The sequence below is a fragment of the Leptidea sinapis genome, chromosome 32, assembly GCF_905404315.1.
Source record: "Leptidea sinapis chromosome 32, ilLepSina1.1, whole genome shotgun sequence".
NCBI lineage: Eukaryota > Metazoa > Arthropoda > Insecta > Lepidoptera > Pieridae > Leptidea > Leptidea sinapis.
The window spans coordinates 5,591,645-5,618,463 of record NC_066296.1 but is presented as its reverse complement, the minus strand read 5'-3'; the positions used below and the strand labels follow the sequence as shown (position 1 = coordinate 5,618,463).

Here is a 26,819-nt window from a genome sequence, read left to right as displayed (position 1 = left end):
AATCTTAATTTTATATTTGGAAAATTGGAATAATAAAAGTAGACTAAGTCTCCAACTAATATTTTTATTGAAATCTGTGTCTTGGCCCTGTTTAATAATATTGATTGAAAAGGATTACATTAAACACTGACAAAAGCAAACAAAATAGCATGGAGCACTGGCACAAATGAGTAATACACTACACGGTCAGCTGCTGCGAACTATAGGCGCAGCCCGACCGTCACGCGACATGCCACACACAGACGAAAAAGTTTGAGACGATGTAATAGAAGTTTCACTTTAATAAAGAAATAAACTTCATTTTTGTGTTTTTAATACTTACCTAGTCATAATAATGACACGGGAGTGGGTCAGGGATTGGAAATAATACTCCGCTTATAGGAACGAGTCTTTTCTTATTTACAATTGGTTTAACGAGTATAAGCGTAGGACTTAGCAATCTCAATGATGATCCGCGTGAGGGACGTCCTTTAACAGAGACTACTGAAGCTCAGTGCTGTGCGACGACAATGCTTCAGCGCACTTCGCAAAACGGACTGTTGAATATTTGACTTTGGCAGGTGTCGAGATAATGAGTCATCCGCCATACAGTCCTGACCTGGCACCCTGCGACTTTTATTTATTCTCAAGAACTAAAGATAAAATTTGAGGTATTCGCTTTACGAGCCCTGAAGATGCGGTGAAAGCGTACGAAAATGCCATAGAAGAGACCCCTAAGGAAGAATGGGCCCACTGCTTTTCTCATTGGTTCCATCGAATGCTACGATGTGTAGAGAGGAACAGAAATACTGCGAAAAAAAAAATAAATGTATTGGCAACTTTCCTACATTGAGCCGTTTTTCATTTTCTAAACATTTTCAGTGCTACCTAGGTATTAATATCAAGTGGTTCATTTACTCGTCCTATCAGTAATTCGCACATAGAAGTAGGTAACTGTGCTATTCGCAAGTAGATAGATTGCAAAGACTGTCTGATGTGACGCACTCCGAAATGTAAGTATAATTGATACATAAACCTGATATAAATAATGGACGTTGATAGAAGGCAGTTCTGCTAATAACTATAATTAGCGGTGAAGATATAAATTGTATGGGCACGACAATTAAGCAGTCATTAAAGTGTCCACAATGAAAGTGTTGCTCTTGACTTTGTTCGCGACATCGTATGTCATCAATGTCAACTGCTACTTGCGTGAGTAACTATTTTAACTACCTTTTTATTAGCTTCACCTGTATGTATGTTTGTTTTTTTTTATGATAATAAGTGACGAGACGAGCAGGACGTTCAGCTTATGGTAATTGATACGCCATGCCCATTACAATGCAGTGCCACTCATGATTCTTGTAATACCCAAAAATTCTGAGTGCCACTCCAATTGCGCTCGTCACCAAGCCTGAAACAGAATAATGCTTACATATTACTGCTTCACGCCGCCGTTGTGGTACCCATAATCTAGCCGGCATCCTGTGCAAAGTAGCCTCCCACTGGTCTGTTTAAGATCAGGCTGTTCACATAGTTCTTACTCCGTTCCTACCAGCTCTTACTAAATAAGCGATCAAAGCATTGAAGGAAGAAATTAGAAGAAACCCCATCCCACAGCAATATACGAGTATTTTATCGCTTAATTTAACATGCAGAAACTAGTGGAGTATTTTAAAAATTTACAGAACAGCGCATCTCTTTATTTGTTAGCTCTTCCTTTTTTTAATGGAAAAGGAGGACAAATGAGCGTACGGGTGTACGTGTAGTGTACACTTGGTGTTAGATGATCACTGTCGCCCACATTCTCTTGCAAAACCAGAGGAATCACAGGAGCGTTGCAGGCCTTTAAGGTAATTAAGATTGATGTAAAGCCTCATTTGCCGTGAAATTTCACTAGCTACGGCGCCCTTCAGACCGAAACACAGTAATGCTTACACAATACTTCTTCACGTCAGAAATAGGCGCCGTTGTGGTACCCATAATCTAGCCGGCTTCCTGTGTAAAGGAGCCTCCAACTCACTATAAACGGCCACATTTTGTTCAAACTTCGTAGATAAAAAAGGCAGGCATTTATTTTCCCAAAATTGATTCCTTTAGAATTCTTTTTGGTGTCATTTCTAATAATAATACTACATACTCCTACCGCTTCGGAAACAAAAGGCGCTCTGAGAGAGAAGAAGCAGCTCAAGAAACTCTCCCAGCATTCTTTTTTTGCGCTCTTTTAATAGAAATATTCAATATTATACTTGTTCTGTCATTGCTATTGCTATAAAAAAATCATAATCTAGTCCCAGGCTGTCGGATCACTTAGATATTCAGCTGTGGAGTAATAGGATTAACGACAGAGGATAGTAGGATTTTTTAATAAAACATTTAAGTTTATTTTTGATAATGCCTGAACAGTGGCTGGGACTTTATTATAAAAGTGTATACTAACTAATACCTTTAAAACTATTATGTATCTTATGAAGCCTACTAGAATTAGTTACAAGCAATCCCTTATTTCTAGTATTATTATAATGAAAATCACTATTAAGAACAAAAAGATGACAATTTTTGTGAAAGTACATTAAATTTTCATAAATGTACTGACAATGAACGGTCATAATATTTATTTCTTTATTTTTCTTAGAGGGACTGTTTCTAACCAAGCTGATATATAGCACCAACAGCTTTTTTTTGTAGAGCAAACACTATATGAATGTCAGCAGCATTTTTTTTTTAATAAAAATAAGGGACGAGACGAGCAGGACGTTCAGCAGATGGTTATTGATACGCCGTACCAATAACAATGCAGTGCGCTCAGGATTCATGAAAAACCCAAAAATTCTGAGCGGCACTACAATTGCGCTCGTCACCTTGAGACATAAGATGTTAAGTCTCATTTGCCCAGTAATTTCACTAGCTACAGCACCCTTCAGATCGAAACACAGTAATGTTTACACATTACTGCTTCACGGCAGAAATAGGCGCCGTTGTTGTACCCATAATCTAGCTGGCTTCCTGTGCAAAGGAGCCTCCCACTGTTAAAGCATGACCCCACAGTAAAATACCGTACGTTATGATGCAAGAATGCCGATTTAAGAAGTTTAATTCCTAATTCTGTTTAAATGTTATAAAAAGAGCGCATTTTGTGTACAATCTAAGTTACTTATCATGCCTTTCAACTGTTGATGAATAAATTAAATAGTATGTTTTTTTCATTAATACATTCTCAACAAGCTTGCGCCCGTGGCTAAATCCATGGTTTTTGACCATCTGATGATATGATCACATTTTGCTTACAGTGTCATTTATTTATTGTCTAATTAGCACGGCAAATTCAAATTCAAATATTTTTATTCAAAATAGGATTTAAAATCACTTATTGAACGTCAAAAACTACCACCCATTCAAAAGAGACTGCCTCAGACCTGAGATGAATGGGAAACACAGCGGGCTCTTTTTTTAATATAAAATATGGATTACAATGTGATATCGTACAATAAACATTTATAATTAAAGAGCCTGAGGATGTTCGCTTTATTCCCAGTCCGTGGTGTCATTAAGAAAATCGATTATGCTATAGTAACCTTTCCCACACAAACGTTTTTTAACAATTCTTTTAAATTTCGTAACACATTTATTTTGTACATTTTCTGGGATCATATTGTAGAAGCATATACATCGCCCAACAAAAGACTTACTAACTTGACCCAACCGAGTAGTAGGCATAAAAAGTTTATGTTTGTTCCTCGTGTTAACATAATGAATGTCACAGTTTCTAGAAAATTCTTCAATGTGCTTATGAACATACAGAACATTATCAAAAATATATTGAGAAGCAACAGTCAAAATGTTTATTTCTTTAAATTTTTCTCTTAATGATTCTTTAGGACCTAGGTTATAAATCGCGCGAATAGCCCTCTTCTGCAGCACAAAGATGGTATTAATATCGGCCGCACTGCCCCATAACAATAAAATAACTAAAGTATACTAATCGCGCCGTATCTATGTCAGTTAACCGTCTAATTTTTTTAACCGCATATGCTGCAGAACTAAGCCTATTCGCAAATCCTTCAATACGGCAGTACCACTTACACTATTAACGAAACACTAAAAGGAAAAAAATACAAACAAAAAGGAATATTAAAGAACAATTGAATTAATTATACAATTTCAATGCTCTCCGCGTACCTTAGTATTTCAGAAACTAGGGAAGTCCACCCATCATTGAATGGGTCTCATTGAGCATTCTTGTCCGCGCGTTGAAAGATGCCAATGAACCCACCACCGAGCCATGGCACCTATAGGTGCCATGGCTCGGTGGTGGGTGGCAACGGTGCGATGAAGCGGGATCACGACAAGTTTATTTGGTCGTGGGCGAAGATTATTGAATTTAGGGACACGATACAGTTGTTCATGTAGATCTGGAGCATCAACGTATCCTCGTAAAATTCGACACATAATTTTTAGCTGATCGCAAGTCCGCCTGACCTCCAGGGAATTAAAACCTAAACAACCTAAGAGAAATTTGGTTGGATATATGAAAAGATAATATTATCTATACCTATGTTTGTACAGGTATCTTCGGAAGGCCTTCTGCGCTTTTTCTTATAATAGTCCGTTATTTTTCTCGTAAAGATCCCAGACGCAGGTGCTTGTTTCCAGTCATAGGTTCTTATTTTTTTATATTACTAGCTGACCCAGTAAACTTAAGAAAATCAATAATTAAAATTGTTGTGGTATTAAAATATATGACGACCGATTCTCAGACCTACTAAATATTCAATCGTACATAAAATGTATCGTGCTACCATAATTATTATTTATATAATGATGAAACAGAATAATATAAAAATCGCGATACAAAAATAGGTGTTGATTGTAGACAGATGAAAATTTGAAGTTGTATGTTTTTTAATGCTGAATCATTTCGCAGTTTACGCCCAACTGGTGCAGCCACACGCCATACCACAAAAATTGAATTGAATTGAATGGTTGTGTTCAGAATTTTAATTTGTGACAAAACTTAAGATTTTTCAAAAGATTCTAATAAGTTATTTATTTTAAATTATTCTTTAAATTTGATTTCTGAACGACGGGGGACACAACAAAATTGTTGTTTTTATTTAATTCCGAGCCATTTCATAATATTTATTCACCTTTTAAACCTTCTTTGGACTTCCACAAATAATTCAAGACCAAAATTAGCCAAATCGGTCCAGCCGTTCTCGAGTTTTAGCGAGACTTACGAACAGCAATTCATTTTTATATAAAAACTAGTTGACCCGACAGACGTTGTTCTGTATTTAATAAATAAAATAATGTTTTTTATTAGTTTGTCAATAATATACCATAACACCAAGTATTATTTCGTAAAATATGCTCCCTTTTGTTGTAATGAAATTATTTCACAGTAGAACTGTCAAACCGTGCGTCAATAAATTCCATAATTAATTCCATACAAAACAAATATCGGACGACGAGGACACATCAAAGGAAAAACAATTCATTTTTATATATAAAGATATTCTACGGTGCGTAGGTACTAATTGTGATCTAATTTATAGTCATTGTTGTCATTATAAAAAAACATCAAACTATTCCCACGATTTAAACAAAGTATTTACAGGCCAAATAATATGATCATAATGTACAGCAATAAAATAATATTTTATCAATGTTACAATCTTGAGAACCTAAAGGAGTATTTTATAGCAGTTTTTAATTAACGGTTTAATAGCTAACATATTCGATGTTATTTTACTTTTTATGCTAGTTCCTCCATCCTTCAAAAAAATCCAATCTGATCTGGGAGGCAATACCAAATTGGCTTCGAAGACCCTGGGGATCCTTAAATAGATCACGGTAATACTTCACGCCGGCCCACATTCTAGGTCTCAACAAAGCGTAGATCCTTTTTTTATGACATTAAGGGACGAGACGAGCAGGACGTTTAGATGATGATAATTGATACGTGCCCATTACAATGCAGTGCCGCTCAGGATTCTGAGCTATTCGAATTTTCGTATCCAGTTCTCCGCGAAAGCTTCATTCCTGCAACCGAATTCCACCTTCGCATGACATATCACAAAGCAAAATAAAAGCGAATCTACTGTGATTGTAACCTATTTTGAACGACAAGTCGTAATCCGCCAGCCACGCTTTGCATAAGCTTCATAGTACCTATTTTGAATATTAAACCTCTATCGCATACAAATCAAAATTGGTTACGGATTACCGGATTGTCAGGTCGTTTTTTTTATTTGGGGAGCTTACAGCAACATTTACAAATCGGTCAAGTAAACATAATTCTAAAAGCCCATTACAAGCTTCCACATATTTTTTTTGTATTCATTTTATTATAATCTGTCTCCTTCGCTGGGACATTCAATAATATATGTGTCCTACTGGTATATATTGGCATGCTTGGAGAATGGCCTATGCCAAACCCAATTTCCATAATTAAGCATCTGGTTGGCTAGTTAGTAGATCTTGAGGTATTTTGCGTTTCAGTCTTCTTGATACTTACGTTCTTTTGTTCATTAGGGCTTTTGCTAGTATGTTAGGGTGATTGTCTGTTCTAGTTTTGTGTGCCTTAGCGAATTTTGTTATCTCATCCTTGACTGTTGGTATTCCAAGGTCATGGTGTAATAAAAGGCATAAAAGGCATTTATTTTCTCAAAATTGATTCCTTTAGAATTCTTTTTGATGTCATTTCTTATACTACTAGATACTACTACCGCTTCGGAAACAAATGGCGCTCTGAGAGAGAAGAAGCGGCGCAAGAAACTCTCCCAGCATTCTTTTTTTTGCGCTCTTTTCAATAAAAATATACAATATTGTACAGTTGCTATAAAATAATCACAATCTAGTCCCAGGCTGTCCGATCATTGATAGATCATTCTTCCACATATAGAATTATGTATAAAGTATATTGTAAATCTAAGGAATTTTGGAAACTAACATAAACTGCAAGTCTTCGAAAGAGGACTAAAAACTATAATTAAAAGGCTTGATTTTTTCTTATATCTTTTGCGCGTCGGTATTTCTTTAACAATCCTGGTGGTCCTGTTTAGGCTACCAGCGCAAAGTAATGTCATTAGTCATCAGTAAATAGAGTATCATCAACCCTTAATAGTTGAGAAAATTTTCATGTAAATTGTACTTCCTGAAGTGAGTCTAAGTCACGTTTAAAGATCCTACTCAAATAAAGTTCATTGTGAGAAAAAGTACCTCACAGAATGCAAATGATACGCACCGCCTATTTGCAGCTCAGGATTATTGAAAATCCGAAAAATCTGAACTGCGTCGCAATAATTGCTCGTCAATTTGAGACAAGATGTTGTCTCATTAGCCCGGTAATATCTCTAGCTTCGGCGTTGCCTATGGACTTACATCCCGTGCCACTAAATAAATTTAAAAAAAGCTTTGGCGATCTTCATATCGAAACACAAATGGTGCTTTACGCTAGAAAAACGCGTTGATGTGCTAGTTACCCAACTAGCCACCATCTTGTTTAAGGACGCCGCTCACTGTAATATTTCAATAATTTGTAGTTACGCACTGGTTCTTGTTTTTATAAAATTTCGTTTGAATCAAACTAAATTATATATTTAAATAGCCTGAGGCGCTGAATTCCCAGTGTGTGGAATTCTGAAAATTATTTACGTTATTACCTAATTAATACCTTTTACCACATAAACGTCTAATAACAATTATTTTGACATAATAAATTTCATTTTACGATTTTCTGGGATCTTGTTGTAAAAGCAAATAATTACATTACCCCATAAAAGACTTAGGTACTAACTCGACTTAACCGAGTAGTAGGCATATCAAGTTTAAAATTGTACCTACTTAGTGCCAACATTATGATAATCACAGTTTCTATAAAATTCGTTTAAGTGCCTATGTGTTCTCATATTATTATCTCGGCAAAAAATCACAGAGTACTTAAGTTATGCTCGAAACAAAAAATGGCTTACATATTATATACCTCCCTATTCTTTTATCTGTTTTCTTGTGGCTATGGTCTCGTTTTTTTGACTGCTTCTATAAAAAAAGCTGTAGAATTTATTAAGGAAACTTCGTGTATAAGAATAAATATTAATAATAAGTATGTATCATTCTAATTATAGTAATAACCAAAATTCTTGCCACGCTACGTACACGTCATAGTAAACTTAACCTAATCTTGATCACATAGTTGACTATGATAAAAAATTTCCTCGGTTCGTGGTTTCCTTGTCTTTATTTATTAATTAGCCACGAATACGGAACTCGTTACCAAAAAATCTGTGGATACAAGCGGTGAGCCAAAACCCTCGCTACTTAAGCCTAAGACCATGTAATTTGATAAAAAATATGGGGGCCAATCTCCTTGGTAACTAATGAAAGACCTTCTTGATATTATCACATACCTTACTTTGTATCATCTTACCAATGTTTCATATGAGTTGTATTCTTCAGTTACGTTTTAAGTCAAAATTGTTAGTTTATAATTTTAATACATGCTTTTTATTAGCTTCACCTGTATGTATGTTAGTTTGTAACCGACTCATTTGGGCGCGATTTTGACCCACTTTAAAAACCCAGATTTCGTTCAAACTTCGTAGATTTATCGAGGACGGACGACAATACATTAATTTGATAAAATCAATCCATTTTAATTTGTAATATAACATTTTTGTTATTTTAAACTAGCGGACCCGACAGACGTTGTTCTGTTATAAAAAAAACTCTTGCGGATGGAATTTCTTTAAATCCGTTCTTAGCTGATCTCTTCTCGGCGAAAGGAATATTTCTACCAAATTTCAAGTCTCTACACCTTATGGTTCCAGAAATATCGTGATGAGTGATTATATGCGTGGAAATCTCTTATATATATAGATAATTTTCATCTTTAGTCTATAAGATTGATGTTAATTTTAAGTTTCTTTTCTATTTTTTAGTTCGGTTTTCTATAAAAGCGTGTCTTTTAAAAAAATTAAATTTCTTTGTTATCGTTCTTATAGTCATTTGACAGCTGAAATTTTGCTGAGCTTGCCAAGATAGCCCAATGCTAAAGTCAAGTTTTTGGTTGGTTTATTCTCAGGTATAAATTTATACCAAGTTTATTCGTAAAGACGTTCGGGGCTATTTCTGCCTGTTTAGTGTTTACGACTTTTCATTCAAAATTGGTTAGGTTACAATAGATTGGCTTTCCGTTTCCATCTTGCTGTGTCTCCATTAAATAATATGTTCTCTTTTGAACGCTTTGTTCCTGGTTTAGTTTTTTATGGAAAGGAGGACAAATGAGCGTACGGGTTACTTGGTGTTAGATGATCACCGCCACCCACATTCTCTTGCTACACCGGAGGAATCAAAGGAGCGTTTCCGTCCGTTGTAGGTGTACGCGCTTTTTTTGAAGGTACCCATATCGTATGGTCCCGGAAACACCGCACAACGAAGTTCATTCCACAGCTTTGTAGTACGTGGAAGAAAGCTCCTTGAAAACCGCACTGCGAAGGTGGAATTCTGCAGCAGGAATCAGGTGAAACAGCTCTTCGAAACACTCCCCGTGATAAATGCAGGAGAAGACACACAATGAAGCGACGTATCGTAGACTTCGAGACGAGTAGAATATAGATAACAGATAATTATTGGTATACCTTTAAATAATTGACCGTTACAAATATACCATTAATATAATAATAATGGCAGTTGCAATTAATGAATACCTTTATTAATTATAGATAGGCTCTGTTAGCATTTTCTTGTAGAAATCCGATATCGATGAGATAATAACTGCCCTCGCGCGTCGTCGAGCAACAGATGATCTGCGATGTAGCTCGTCAAGGCTGTAGAGGATAACTAGATCATTTTCCTTGACATGTTTTGTTATTATTAGATATATTCATATTTACATCTAGTACGTGACTGGCAGCTTATTCGCGAGCCAATATAAATAAACTGAGTATTCCAAATTTAAACATTTTTTAACATCACCCTACGTTTGATGACTTTTTGTTTATATAAGAGGGGGCAAACGGGCAAGTGGCTCACGGGATGGAGAGAGGTGAGGCAACTGCCTATGTACATCCGCAACAACAGGTGTCAAGAGATGCGTTGCCGGCCTTCAAGGTGGGATGTATGCTCTTTTCTTGAAGGTCCCTAAGTCGTATCGTATAAGTGGCTATGCGAAGAATGAAATTTCTTGCAATACGCCCGGTTGAGGAATGCCAGACGTCATCGTGTTGCGGGTGATATTTTGGTTTTTGTTACGTCCGGTGGTGGAATTCGTCCGCTGAAATCAACCCGAACAGCTCCTCGGAGCACTCCTCGTGATAAATGCGTTAGAAGATGCAGACAGAACCCACATCTCTACGCAACGCCAAAGAGACAAGCCGATCGGAGATGACTTGATTTGATTTTTATTTGGCCTCTTTTAGGGGAATTTAAAATATTTATTCATCATTTGACTCAGAGGGACCGAGCAATATTTCTTTCAAAAGAGCTTAACTTATAGACAGTTACGACCGCCGCCTGGGCTTATTCTCAAAAACAGTGGATAACCTCTTTCAATATCCAATATTTTATGTAAGATGATTAGAATTCGGATATTTAAGCCAGCGTCATTCGATCCTGAATCTGCATATCAATACGGTAAACTTTATTTACAAATCAAAAATTAATAAAGAAACAATATTCCAAAATATTCAAATATAACGGGTTGCAGTCCAGGAGTGCCGGCAGAACTCAAAACTCGAACATTGACGTGCATTTTTGAATATTTTGGAATGGTTAGGGAATAATTAAATAAAGCGGTGTGAAACTCGTATTATTTTTATTAAACTCACTACTAGAAGAGTGTAGAGAAAGGAACTGTTAAAAGTCGTAATTTTTCTGTTTAACTTAATCAAAACTTAAAATACTAAAAAACTTAAAACTACAATGGGATTTATTCTTTTGAAACAAGCAGTTGTGGTAACTAGTATTTTTTGTAACATGTTATTTATCCAAATGTTGTGATTTCTATTGAGTATAAATTCCGCTTAGTTTTGTCTTTTAATCAATCTACACGTTTTTTGCCTCTACAAGATGTATCCTCGGAGATGTTGACTCGCCAAATTCTGTCACGGGACTTATGATGATTTGGCGAGTCAACATTTCCAAATGTTTTAAGTTTTCTTAAGTGTTAATTCCGCCAATATTTTTAAACAATTCACACGAGACTCGTGCCAGAGTTTGGCAAGTCATGTCCTGAGGATGCCTCGTGTAGAGGAGAAACACGTGACGAATTATTTAAAGACAAATATTGGCGGAATTAACACTTAAGAAAACTTAAAACATTTGGATAATTTTGGATTCACAACACCTACTTCAATAAAGAGTCAACTTTTCCTGAGCATGCCTCGGGTAGAGGCGAAACACGTGTCGAATTCTTAACGGAATATAACACTCAAGACATCCCGCATCATTTGGATTTCTATGGATTTCAGCCAAATATATCTTATTTTAATAAACATGTTATTTATTGGCAGCATCATTCATCACACCATGCCACATAAGCGACTCCTCCTGCATGATATCCTCGGCACAGAGGGCGTTGCCGTACGTGGCGAGAGGCGTGCCAGACTTGAACATGGACAGACTCGACCCGCTGGAGATCAGAGAAGTGAAGGCAGACCAGGCGGGACTCAAGATGCACTTCACCGACTCCACCATTAAGGGACTGAGGAACTGTTTGGTTTTGAATGTGAAGTAAGTTACTACATCATCATCAGCCGGAAGACGTCCATTGCTGGACAAAGGCCTCCCTCAAAGATTTCCACGACGATCAGTTCTGCGCTGCCCTATCCAACGTATTCCGGCGATCTTGACCAGATCGTCGGTCCATCTTGTGGCTACCAACACTGCGTCTTCCGGCACGTGGTCGCCATTCGAAGACTTTACTGCCCCAACGGCCATCTGTCCGTCGAACTATGTGTTAAGTTACTACATAGATAGCATTATATTTTACTATTACTACTATTTAGGAATGCATTTACTGTCCGAGTTTATGACGCAGTTTCGGCCCAATTGTGACTTATAACGAGAGCACTTTTCAAATATTATTTATTTTTTTCTTTCAGAGAGATCTCCATATATATTAGTAAATGTATTACTAACAATATTTCTTATGAACTATGTTAGTATTATTAGTCAGTTATATTTATAAGCTAACTGTATCCAGTGTTGTCATCTTTAGGATGCTGTTACCGCTTACACGTAGACGCTGCAACATGGAGACCGCTTTTTTGCGCCCTATGTCATGGAAACCATCCACAGATGCATCAGCAAACATTCCAGAAGCATCACAACGCCATGGTAGCCATGTATATTATACATGTAGTAACCTCTTACAGAATATTAACCTTGCTGTCCCATATTCATTCCCAAGGTTCAAAATCAAGAGAATCTTCCAAGTTCCTTCTGTACAAACCAACCTGGGAGTTCAGGCACCTCTCGCTCGAATTCTTCGCGAGTACAATAAGTTCATCATCATCAGCCGGAAGACGTCCACTGCTGGATAAAGGCCTCCCCCAAACATCTCCACGACGATCGGTCCTGCGCTCAACACGTCCAACGTATTCCGGCCATCTTGACCAGATCATCGGTCCATCTTGTGGGGGACTTTTTTGCCCCACCGGCCATCTGTCCGTCGAACTGTGTGCCCTGGTCACTGCCACTTCATTTGTACGACCATCTGGGCTATGTCAGTAACTTTGGTTCTCCCACGGATCTCCTCACTTCTGATTCGATCTCGCAGGGAAACTCCGAGCATAGCTCTCTCCATTGCTCTCTGAGCGACCATGAGCTTTCTCATAATTTAAACACTACCAATTAAATTCTCGATATGTTTGTTAGTGGGCTGGTCAGGTTTGTTAAACACTTAGCTGGTACACAATCTGCACTTGTCAAATAAGTAGTTATTCTTTCTTTTTCGTCTCCATTATTTCAATTAATAAATTAAATTTGCAATTATTACTTTCATTTCTTATTTTGTAATTGTAGTGATAGTTACTATTCTACAGAAGTAATTAGGGAGTACTTCAACGTATTTATATGACAATCTATTATCTATATTATAACTAGTTATCACAATTATTAAAGTTAAAAAAATCGGTTAGATTATTCTATAATCTTACTGCTTTATTCAACTAAAAATTTTTTAAGGTATCTTTTAAATAGGAAGACTTATCAAGCCTACAGTGAAAAGTTATTAAGTTAAATAAAGTTCAAACAATAAATAAATAAATATACACGGACGAGTAAAAAAATAAGGACTCCGTGTCACCTTACATAACAGTGAGGCACCAAAACAAGCTGGTAAACGTGTAAATACATTGACCCACGCACACACTTACACTAATACAAGCCGATCGGCCGCCATTATGAGATTTGCCATCGTCTGTAACAGATCAGTTTGCGTCGCAATAAAATATTTTAGAAATGCCGTTGTGCGTTGTGAAAAGGTGTAAAAACAATAATATAAAAGTATTTGTGGATATATGATTATCTAAGGGAGAAAAAATTGTGTAACTAGTATCCCCCGTAACCACACACACACTAGCATAAAGGTCACTTGCTCTCTTCACTTGCTAATATCACGGCGCGGAGTCCTTATTTTTTTATGAGTCCATGTAAATATAACATAATTATATTTTTTTGCTATCAATCGAATTATACTACATAAGAAATCCAAATTAATATGTTCCAATTAAGAAATGAATTAATATTGTGACAATGACTGTTATAATCGGTCATTAAGTTTTTCTTTCCACTCATTAAAGTAATGACAGAATGTATTATTTTCTTAATTGCATTTAGAATCTATCATCTAGCGGCCGTTTTCAATAACCTATATATCCTTAGTTTAACTTACTAGAAGTAGACAAATCTATCCTTTTACGCTTACTTACTTTTCAGTAATCTATCGACAGATAGCATTGGACTATTACTAATAATTTAACTATATTGGACATAACTATGGATAGATAAGATCTTGTTATTAAACGGTGATAGCAATATATCCGTAACTAGAGATACGTTATTGAAAACAGCCGATTATCTATCATACACTATTTGAGACACTGACTCCCCTTGATGAAAGAAATATATGTATATTTTTTTTTTATGGAATAGGAGGACAAACGAGCGTACGGGTCACCTGTTGTTAAGTGATCACCGCCGCCCACAATCTCTTGCAACACCAGAGGAATCACAGGAGCGTTGCCGGCTTCTAAGGAAGGTGTACACGCTTTTTTTGAAGGTACCCATGTCGTATCGTCCCGGAAACACCGCACAAGGAAGCTCATTCCACAGCTTTGTAGTACGTGGAAGAAAGCTCCTTGAAAACCGCACTGTGGAGGACCGCCACACATCCAGATGGTGAGGATGATATCCTAACTTGTGGCGTGTCGTGCGAAGGTGGAATTCGGCGGCAGGAATCAGGTCAAACAGCTCTTCGGAACACTCCCCGTAATAAATGCGGTAGAAGACACACAATGAAGCGACGTCTCTACGCAACGCCAAGTGATCCAGCCGTTCACAGAGCACTGTGTCCCCGACAATTCGAGCTGCTCTGCGTTGCACGCGGTCAAATGGATCGAGCTGATACTGGGGTGCGCCAGACCAGAGATGACAGCTGTGTGACCGGACCTGCGCTTTGTAGAGCGCTAGTATGTGGGCCGGCTTGAATTATTGCCGTGCTCTATTAATGACGCCCAGTTTCTTTGAAGCCAATTTGGCTTTGCCTTCCAGATGACCACGAAATTGGCAATCGCTCGAGATTTCGAGACCCAGTATTCCAATACTAGGTGACGCTTTGAGGGAAGTGTTGTCGAAGAGCGGTGATACGACAAATGGCGTTTTTTTTGTGGTAATCGCGCAAACTTGAGTCTTCTGGGGGTTAAATTGGACAAGGTTCAATTTTCCCTATTCCGCGACCTTCTCAAGAGAGGACTCGATAGAAGACACAAGTTTCTCCCGGCACTGGTCGACGATTTCCCGAGAGAGACCTGCATGGCCAGTGTATACGGCATCACCAGTGCTGTCGTCTGCATAGCAATGAATGTTGGAGGTGTCCAACATATCATTTATATGCAGAAGCACACAGCCTTGGGGCACTCCGGCATTCACGGGTTCGAGCAATATCCGTCGACAACGACCTGTGTGCTGCGCCTAGTGAGGAAGCTGGAGGTCCACTTGCACAAGGTCTCGGGAAGCCCAAATGATGGAAGTTTGGAGAGGAGCGCCTTTTGCCATACACGATCAAAGGCCTTCGCTATATCCAGGCTAACTGCCAGGCCTTCCCCCTTGCTTTCAATAGCCGCTGCCCATCTATGTGTATATAAATGTTATTTACTTAAAATAAAAAAACATAAACATATTATATATGTTTGTATTACATAAGGACACAATCTTATATATGTACGAAGGATACGAACTTGAATTTTTTTTAAAGTGATTTTTTTTTTATATTGCCTCTAATTTTTTCGCCCATTCATCGCATGTCGCTTTACAATACCGATTGTAGTAGGGGTGAAGTTATTAAGGCTGGGGACCGACCCAACGGCCTTGAGGAATCGAGCGGAGCTAGGTTAGCTCTCTCGCACAAGATCGCCATAGTTTTAATTCAGAATTAGAAGCATTTTTTATTTATTACAAACATAATACAATTTTCTTTACAAAACCTAAACAACTATGTCAATTTAAATAGAATTGGTAAACAGTAAGAAATTTTTATCTGGATTGAATGATTAATATGGTTCCAACTGTAAAAGTAAGGGGTACTTTCGTGATTTTTTTTCGCAATGTCTATTAGAAATAGAAATGTAAAGTAAAAATGAATTTTCTTCATAATTATATATCTTCAGAATTCATTTCAATTGCGTGTGATAAAGCGCGAACTTGTCTTTTGCATTGGGCTGTTTTAGCTTAAGTTCAGCATAATTTTAGCTGTCAAATGTCTATAAAAACGAAACCAAAGATTTTTTTATGGAAAAGGAGGACAAACGAGCGTACGGGTCACTTGGTGTTAAGTGATCATCGCCGCCCACATTCTCTTGCAACACCAGAGAAATCACAAGAGCGTTGCCGGCCTTTGAATGAATGCTATGCTTACCCTCAGCTAAGTTTTACATAAACAAATTCTGAGCAAAGTCTTAGTACGCTATATAGATCTCAGGCTAAGATGGAAGAAGAGGTTCGAACCCTACATCCCTGACCAAAGTTTTTTATCGCATTATATTTTAATATTCATAAAGAAGTAAACCGTATCTTTTTTTCTTTTGGCTATTATGCTGTGTTGTTAAAATGTGATTTTTAACCGACATCCAAAAGGAGGAGGTTCTCAATTCGATCAGTATTTTGTTTATGTATGTACACTGATTACTCTGAGATTAGTGATCCGATTTTCGTGATTCTGCCTTAGTTTGATGCGGAATGTTTGCCATTTGGTCCCATAAAAATTCGAATTAATCATTTTATGAATATTTTTGTTTACGTGGATGATGTTATTATAGTTTGTGTACTGATTATTTAGGAGTTTTCATTTAGTTTGATTATATATGATTATTGTCAAATAATAAATAGTATTTTTTTAAGTTGCTAGGGTAGGCCTACGAAAGGTTCCGCATGCCTTAAAAAATATAGATCCCCTATTTCACGTTCTTGTGAGACACTGAAAAAGCAACGAAATCTTGTGGTCTACCTGATTAATGACACTAAAAGATAAAAAAATCGAAAAACAACTACGTTTAAAAAAACCGACTTCAAAAACTGAAAGGTATAAAATGACTTAATAGAGATTTAACTTAATACACTTAATACTCACCTCTCATGCAAGTCTTAAAACTTTATTATTAATAATAGTACATTATTGCAAAGGCCGCGAAGGCTGTCTCGTAGTTAGTCTTCGCCTACGGCTCGGCCTTCAAACTCATACTCGACCTGCAATTGCCATTTCCCGCCGAGGCATATATAGTGCTTTTCTCAAAAGAATGCAGGGAAAAAAACACACTTCTTATATATAATATAAATTAAAAGTAGTTAAATTCCCAAACTTTTTCAAGTTTATGGCCGTTTTTAACATGAACTATATATTTCAGTATGGAATAAATTGCCCGTAATGTTTTTGGCTTTTTTATGGCTTTTTAGTTTTAGAAATATCATTTAAATACGCCAAAAATACTGTTTCGGAGAAAATGATCACTTTTTTCTCGTTTTTCCAACTCATAAAATTTTCATATACTTTCATGTATTCTTCTTTTGACTTCGCTGGAAGCAGGTTTCCCATTGCCAATTTGGCTTCTGATCTTAAATCTGGTGGAGTACAGTCAATGTCCATTTCACTCTCTGAACCGTTGAAACTCATTAAAATTATTATTAAATTTATATTTATTATGTAGGTATGTAAATAACAAATCAAGATGAATTTTCAGCTTTGCCGCCAATTCTTTTTTTATCATCTGTGTCGACAGGCAAACGCAAAAAGACTAAGGTATGCCAAGAATGACAAAAGAAATCCGATCAAAGAGTATTTAATAACCCCAGCAAGCCGTTTCATACAACATTGCAGGACCGTTGTAATGTTCCAAATTCAAAAAACGCTCCTGCAATGGATTTGATTTTCTTTGTCCGCAAATACGATACTTCGCGTGTTCTTTCTTCGAGAATATTGACAATATTTCCATGCATGTTTGAGTAAAATACTATTATTGACTTTGAGCGGGATTGCTTCGTCTAGAACCAAACAACCCAAGCGGGCAAGCACCGACTTAAACCCTATCAATAGTTAGCACATACAAAAAATAGTATGTTATTACTATTAAAGGTATAAGATTTGCAGAAGAGATGTATTAAATTAAATCTCTATTAAGTTACTTTAAGTTTTGAAGTCGGTTTTTTTAAACGTAAATTTTTTGGTAAAAGTTTCCCTTGGATCTTGGTTTCATAGAACACAGCAATTGCTTTTTTTTTAAATAGTAAGTGGTAAAGGTTCACTTGATTGAATCCGATATTCTAAGTGAAAACGCAATTTGCGCTTGTCACTCTGAGACATAAGTTGTTAAGTTTCATTAGCTCAGTAATTTCACTAGCTACTGCCATTGAAACTACTTCTGGCAGATAATATCGCCGCTGTTTGTTACCCATCACGCCGTATCCTCTGCAAAGAAGCTCCAATAAGTAAATACATATTATTTCGTGTCTTTTTGAAGTTATACTTCTTTAGGCACGTTATGAAAAAATGATGAGAGTGAAATTTTAAGATGCGCGCGCATCACTGTAACATAAAAGTAACAAGTTGGTTTCTGAAATTTTCTGACGTTTGCGACATTCGTTTTTTTTTTTGTTTTTTCGTCCATTATTAAGACAGGCAAAGGGTTCAAGCCCACGCAGCCGTATTCATTATTTAATAATTAATTGTCAAAGCCATCTTTGCAAGATTTTTACAAAATTGTTCTTTCTAAAAACGTAGAATAGCACGAGGAATAAATCATTGTAATGATTATTTTTAGCAGAGAAGACAGTGACTAAACACACTTTATCTTGGATTATGTATTGAGACAGCTTCTGAAATACGGAACTGAGTTTGGGTTTTCTGGGATATGCCACTAATAAATAGCCAAAAACCCAATCATCGAATACGACGCAGATGACTTCATCATCTTAATAAGACAGAAACAAAAAACAGAAACGAAACGCATCTTCAAATTCCAAACATACAAGGAATAGACGATGGACACCATTGTGTCTTTTTGTGTCTGGTTTTTATTGTAATTTATCACATTAGCTTTATCTAATTTGTCAGCCGTTTCCGCTATTTTCATATATTACTGTCGGCGAATTACTTATTGTCAATCAGAACCTATTGTGTTCTCGGAGGCAATAAACTTTATGTTTTTCCTGATTTAAAAACACTTTTAATAATAGAAATCCGCGCAAAACTGTCAAGCCAATCATCACTTTCAAAGCCAGAAAATTGGTTATATGATTCATATTTATTTTAAGACATCAAAAATAATTCTAAATGAATGAATTTTGAGAAAATAAACGCCTTTTTATGTCTGTGAAATGAACTCAAATTGACATTTTAAATACCCAGTCACTATTTGTACGGATACTGGATAAATAGTTTATAATTATATATATTATATTATTATATTTATAATTATATAGTTAATTATTTCTCCGGGTACATTTTTTTTTTATTTAAACGAATGATTCTTCGGATAATGACTAGCTTGTTTTAAACAATTGAACAAAATATGGAAATAGTTAAAGACAATCAGTTTTATTTATTGGATGCAATTACTAATTATGACAATAATCACGACCATCATATTCACGAAGCATCCTTACACAAGCAATAAATTCAAACTCTAAAGGTTGATGAATCCAATATACGATAGGTAATTTATATTTATACACTTTATTCTTTATTATTCAATTTCAAATTCAAATAGTTAATTTCTCAAAATAGGACAACTGGATTACTTTTTGAACAATTTGTTATGTTTTTAAGGCGATAACCCTCACTTCTGTGATTAACACACAAATTAAATTTGAAAACAAAATTTTATGAACGATGCGGGCCTCGAACGCACGACCTCTCGCGTTCCGTGCGAGTGCTCTCCCAACTGCGCTAACCATTGGAGTGACGTATCGTTATAAAATTTTGTATGCTTTGTTCAACTCTCAGGTTGTGGCTTCATCTACAGGATCTACTTTACAACTGACAGTTCGAGACCCGTTCGTTCATAAAATTTGTTTTCTAATTTTATTTGTGTATTTAATCCTAGAAGTGAGGGTTATCACTTTAAAAACACACTTTACTTTTTGAAGTAACAAGAAAATATATACATATATAACAATAATGCATACTGCTTATACATTAAAATATGTTTTTATTTATAATTTTTTGCATTTATTATTATATTCCTTATTTTATTACTTTTTATAAAATATTTGATATTTAAGACGCTTTTAACATAGAACATATCATATAGTGTTTGCACTGCAAAAGTGAGCTGTTCGTGCAATATATCAGCTTGGTTATAGACAGTCTCTCAAAGAAAAATTTTAAGAAACAAATATTATGACTGTTCATTGTCAGTACATTTATGAAAATTTAATATATGTTCACAAAAATCGTCACCTTTTTGCTCTTAATAGTGATTTTCATTATTATAACACTAGAAATAAGGGATTGCTTGTAACTAATTCTAGTAGGCTTCATAAGATACATAATAGCTTTAAGCTTTAAGCATAACACTTCTACAGTAAAGTCCCAGCCACTGTTCAGGCATTATCTATAAATAAATTTAAATGTTTTATAAAAAAATGGCTCTGCTGAATATCTAAATGATCGGACAGCCTGGGACTAGATTGTGATTATTTTATAGCGATAGAAATGACTGTACAATATAGTATATTTTTATTGAAAAGAGCGCAAAAAAAAAGAATGCTGGGAGAGTTTCTTGCGCCGCTTCTTCTCTCTCAGAGCGCCATTTGTTTCCGAAGCGGTAGTAGTATCTAGTAGTATAAGAAATGACATCAAAAAGAATTCTAAAGGAATCAATTTTGAGAAAATAAATGCCTTTTATGCCTTTTAACACGATTCATTTAATGGATGCAGCATCTTACACACTACTTTGTTATGTATATTACAGCCATTTTAAAATACTCTATTGATTGAGAAGAGAGGCCGTTGAGTTTCTTTTATGTTCTTCTCACGATCTCTACCTTTTCCGAACATATTATACGGTAGATTCAGTAAATTAAAAGAAATATTTATACTGACGATTCAAAAGCGCTTATTTTAAGCCTAAGTTAATTTGACTTTGACTAAGTAAATTAAATCTTTTGGCAAAAACTAAAGGTACCTTCTAGGTTAGATTCAGTTAATTTATAAATATACATGAGCGCATTAAAGTAATTTACACGAATATTTAAAATAACAGATTTATCAATAATCTGATTAAATATGGAAGACTCATAATCAAACGGATAACTCTTACGGTGAAAGAAAACATGGTGAGGAAATCTGCTTAGGCTAACAAGGGCTTAGACCCATGGAAGTTGTTGAGGAAATAGCCCATAAATACCACGACTACCCTTATTAAACTTTGTTTTTTTAGTCAAATCCCAGAATCCTTTGTGGCTCCTTTGCACAGGCTGCCAGTTAGATCACGGGTACTAATATGGCGCCTTTTTCTGCCGTGAAGCAGAAATGTGTAAGCATTATTGTGTTTCGGTCTCCGTAGCTAGTGAAATTACTGGGCAAATGAGACTTAACGACGTGGCGAGCGAAATTGTAGTGCCGCTCAGAATTTTTGCGTGTTTCAAGAATCCTACGCGGCAGTAATTGTAATGGACAAGGCGTATCAATTACCATCAACTGAACGTTCTGCTCGTCTCGTACCTTGATGTCATAACTAAAAAAAGATCATGTAGGCAATAAAAATGTGCTGCAAGATTTTTTGTTTGCTTGTCCCACAGACGCGTACGGGAGAGTCTTCTGACGGAGTTGCAGTGTTCCGTCGTGCTGGAGGGAGACTACTACATCAAAGGAAACCTGTTTATATACCCCATTAACAGCAACGGGAAGTACGAGATCGAAATACGTGAGTTATTTTTACTCTTTTATTTCAAGACGACAAACCAACATGGCTGCTATCTGACGGCTTTACACAGAAGTGCTGAAATACAAATTAAAAAATGTCAAATTCAAATATTTTTACTGACAATATGATACGATGTCACTTACTGAAAGTCAAAAACTACCACCCATTCGAAGTATGCCTCAGACTTGAGAAGAACGGGTGCAACAAACTCAGCGGGCTTCTTTTTTACATAAAATAAATATATAATATAACAAAATTAGGTTGCAATGTAATATCATACAATAAAAGTTATTATTTAATAGGTTGAGGGCGGTCGCTCCATTCCCAATTTGTGGTATCATTAAGAAAGTCATTTATATTATAAGTATCTTATACCACATAAACGCTTTTTAATAATTCTTTTGAATTTCCTAATACATTTGTTTTGAACATTTTCTGGGATATTGTTGTATAAGTATAATATACATCGCCCACAAAAGACTTACTAAATCTATGTATCTAAAAAAATGCCTATGTGCAGGTGCTCAAGTCATCATCACCTGGAAGTTCTTTGAAAGGAAGCCCAAGGAAGTTTTTCATTAAAAAGTAGGACTAATGAGAGTACGGATAACTTTGTCCCGCGTAAAATCAAATTATGGGATAGCTTGATGAGATACGACATTTGTACCTTCAAAAAAAGCTGCTGTGATTCTTCTGGTGTTGCAGGAGAATGTATTGCTTGTCTCGATTTTTTACGATCACTACCCGAGACGTGATGTTGCCACGCCATGAATGTTAGTCTAAGAAAAAGCAACAAAATTAGCCCAAATTGAAAAATTGTAATTAAAACCAAGTGCTCTAAAGAACATAGCTACTTTATTACATGACTTGTTCCACTTGTCTTCTTTTTATCACTTCTACTTTTTCTTATAACTTCCCGTAACAAGTTATCACTTCAAAATGTATTTTAAGGTGACATTGTGGTGTCGGTGTTCTTGGACCTCGACGAGCGTCAGGACGGGGATAAGAAGTACTGGCACGTGAAGAGCTGGAAACATAGCGCGGATGTACGAACCGGAGTCACCTACCACTTTGAGAACTTGATCCCGAGAGATCCTAAGCTGGGTAAGCTGTTTTGCTGATCGCAATTGACCATGAGGGCCGGTATCTACCAAAGAGAAGAGGAGAGGAGATGTATTTTGATAGCCAATCAGATTTCGTTCTTCCCACATGTCCTTTCCACTTAGCTTCAGTGGAAATGAATCATGCCTTCCATTCGAAGACATCACTTGACTGATTTCGAGCTCGAACGGCTCACATCTCCTCTCCGCTTTGGTGGAAATATCCTGACAGCTTCGCGGCTTATCTGTTTTCGTTTCCTCTCCTCTCCGGTTTGGTGGATACCGGGCCTAACACTCTGTTTTATTCGTAACTCAATGAATGACAAAATCTTTTTACCAATTCGAAAAGAGCTGAGATTTTTTTTTAATGCAATGCGATGGCAAAAAATACTCAAGAGTTTCAACTTACATGCAATCATTTATTTTATGATTAATATGAATGTTTGTTTCCCAGTCATGGATGTTTATCTGTATTTATGTATGTTTAAGTAAGTATATTGTATTAAATATATCGTTGTATTGTACCTATTGTACAGACTATACCTAGTTTGGGGCAAGATAATTTGTGTAAGAGTGTACCAATATTATATATTATAATTATTACTAAGTGAAAATAAAGATTAAAGATTCTTCCCAAGAGTGTACCGGATAAATAAATTCACACACACTATAAATAAATAAAGACATTATGCGAACATTTAATAAACTTTTAAAGAATTATATTTGTATTGAAGTTAGATAAAAATTAAAAATAAAATCTTAAGATATTTCTGTAGTAAGTTATATTAACGAATTCAAACTATAAGGCTGCCGTATACATGGGCCATGCAGGTCTCTCTCGGGAAATTGTCGACCAGTGCCGGGAGAAACTTGTGTCTTCTGTCAAGTTCTCTCTTAAGGTCGCAGAATGGGGTAAATTGAATCTTGTCCAATTTAACCCCCAGAAGACTCAAGTTTGCGCGTTTACAACTAAAAAAACCCCATTTGTCGTATCACCGCTCTTCGACAACACTTCCCTTACTGCCTAGCCTAGTATAGGAATTCTGGGTCTCAATATCTCGAGCGATTGCCAATTCCACGGCCATCTGGAGAGCAAAGCCAAATTGGCTTCGAAGAAACTGGGCGTCATAAATAGAGCACGGCAATACTTCAAGCCGGCTCACATTCTAGCGCTCTACAAAGCGCAGGTCCCGCCACATATGGAGTATTGCTGTCATTTCTGGTCTTGTGCACCCCAGTATCAGCTCGATCTATTTAACCGCATGCAACGCAGAGCAATTCGAATTGTCAGGGACCCAGTGCTCTGTGAACGGCTGGATCACTTGGCGTTGCGTAGATACATCGCTTCATTGTGTGTCCTCTACCACATTTATAATCGGGAGTGTTCCGAAGAGCTGTTTCACCTGATTCCTGCCGCCGAATTCCACCTTCGCACGACACGCTACAAGTTAGGATATCATCCCCACTACCTGGATGTGTGGCGGTCCTTCAGAGTGCGGTTTTCAAGGAGCTTTCTTCCACTGCTGTGGAATGAACTTCCTTGTGCAGTGTTTCCGGGACCATACGACATGGGTACCTTCAAAAAAAGCGCGTACCTCCTCCTGTGATTCTTCTGGTGTTGCAAGAGATTGTCGGCGGCAGTGACAACTTAACACCAGGTGACCCGTACGCTCGTTTGTGCTCCTTTTCCATAAAAAAAAAGGATGGGATCTAGAGTTAGTAGTAGACTAGACTAGACTTTTGCATTGTGCTGTCTTATCTTAAGCTCAGCATTATTTCAGCTATCAAATGACTATAAAAACGAAATCAAAAATTATGCTAAGCTAACACTCAGCTGAGTTGTACGTAAGTAAAGTATGAGCTAAGTACTAAGTACGCTCTGTAGATTTCAACCTAAATACTCTATACTACTCAGCGACGAGTCTTAATCATCATCATCAGCCGGAAAACGTCCACTGCTGGACAAAGGCCTCCCCCAAAGATCTCCATGACGATCGGTCCTGCGCTGCCCTCATCCAACGTATTCCGGCGATCATGACCAGATCGTCGGTCCATCTTGTGGGGGTCCAACCTACCAACACTGCGTCTTCCGGTACGTAGTCGCCATTCAAGGACTTTTCTGAACCACCGGCCATCTGTCCGTCGAACTATATGCCCTGCCCACTGCCATTTCTCTTTCGCATTAATTTGCGCTATGTCGGTGACTTTGGTTCTCCTGCGGATCTCCTCATTTCTGATTCGATCTCGCAGGGAAAGCATCTCTCCATTGCCCTCTGAGCGACCATTAGCTTTCTCATAAGGCCCATAGTTAGCGACCCCGTCTGCGTAAGTCATCACTGGTAACACACACTGGTTGAAAACCTTCGTCTTCAGATACTGCGGTATTTGGAACGAGAAGATTTTACAGAGCTTCCCGAACGCTGCTCATCCGAGTTGGATTCGACCATCCAGTCTTAATACTTAAGTGTAAATATAGCTTCTTAACTGTAACTGATACATGTAATAAAAATATCCAATCATCCGTGATACAAACACATACTCCTATAGACATATACACTGATTATCATAATATTAACTTGTCTGTTTTGCAGTTTTCCTAGTATTTTCTTTATAAACTCGTGTGTTACATTTATGTAAATAAAATACTTTTTATGGGATTAAAACTTTTACATGATATTTTTGCGTAAAAGTTAAATTTTTATATTATTTATTTATCCCGACGTTTCATGAACTCTGCAGGATCACGTTTTCAGGGGGATTAACGCTTAGTAGAGTACCATTATTTATTTTTTTCTGAGTTTTTTTTTTCATTATTTATTTTATTACTTGAAGTAACCCTGGCTATCGTATTTTACCTTTACTTGATAATGATATCAAATATCTAGAAGGTGCATCGATTTCAAAAACTAAGGCTGAGATATATTGAGCGAAATTAGACTTCACTTAATTTTTATTTTATTTAAAACATCACAAAATCCACAGAACTTAAATTAGGTTATAATAATACTATTTTGTAGGACTTCCATCTAATAACGGATTTACAATATTTATAATAAGAGAGTGACTTTACTTATGTAAGACTTAGCTTAGTGTGATAAAAAGTGAACTTAACTGTTGCGTTTGGCTGTCTTAGCTTAAGCTCAGTAGAATTTCAGCTGTCAAATGACTATAAAAATGAAATCAAAGAATATGCTTAGCATACACTCAGATAAGTTATACCTAAGTAAAGTCTCAACAAAGTCTAAGTGGAAGGCTCCTTTGCACAAGATGACGGCTAGTTATGGGTACCACAACGGTACCTATTTCTGTTGTGAAACAGTAATGTGTAAGCATTACTGTGTCTCGGTCTAAAGGGCGCCGTAGCTAGTGAAATTACTGGGCAAATGAGACTTAACACCTTATGTCTCAAGGTGACGAGCGCAATTGTATTGCCGCTCAGAATTTTTGTGTTTTTCAATAATCCTGAGCGGCACTACATTGTAATGGGCAGGGCGTATCAATTACCATCAATTGAACGTCCTGCTTGTCTCGTAAAAAAAAGGTACGCTCTTTAGATCTGAGCTTTAGTCTTAGTACAGCCCAAAGCAGAATTCTGAAGCGGTAGTTCTATCTAGTATATTAGAAATGATATCAAAAAGTACTAAAGGAAAGAATTTTGAGAAAATAAATGCCTTTTATGCCTTTAGCATCGTGAACGAGCTTGCTAATTTTAATTTGATTGTCATTTTATTCCTTCCAGCACAAACCATCACGAAGTTCGCCAACTCAAACTGGAAGCTCATCTTCAATGACCTGGCCACGCCTTTCTTGAAGGCAATTGTCTCCAGGATTGTCAGGGAGACATCCAAACTGTTCCAGGCTGTTCCAGTCGATGAACTTTCACTCGATTATGTTAATTAACCAAAAATAATATACATTTACATAATAACATGTAATTTTTTTATTAATGCCGGTATCCCAAGAAATCGCCAAAGTTACGCAAAATTCAAACCATTTTTTCACGGTTTGTATGAAGCTTTTATTATTACAAAAAATAATTAAATGTCTACAGAAAACGAGAAGAAAATTCATTTATTTTACAATTCTATCTTTAATAGACATT

General features: G+C 36.5%; 1 long non-coding RNA gene across 1 annotated transcript; it reads left to right on the top strand.

Annotated features, from left to right (window-relative positions):
- Positions 1-1,112: 1,112 nt before the first annotated feature.
- LOC126974513 (uncharacterized) lies at positions 1,113-26,605 on the top strand. The gene is made up of 5 exons (XR_007731533.1): positions 1,113-1,191; positions 11,490-11,709; positions 21,493-21,617; positions 22,569-22,721; positions 26,457-26,605. It is a non-coding gene; the product is annotated as an uncharacterized LOC126974513 (long non-coding RNA).
- Positions 26,606-26,819: the final 214 nt, after the last annotated feature.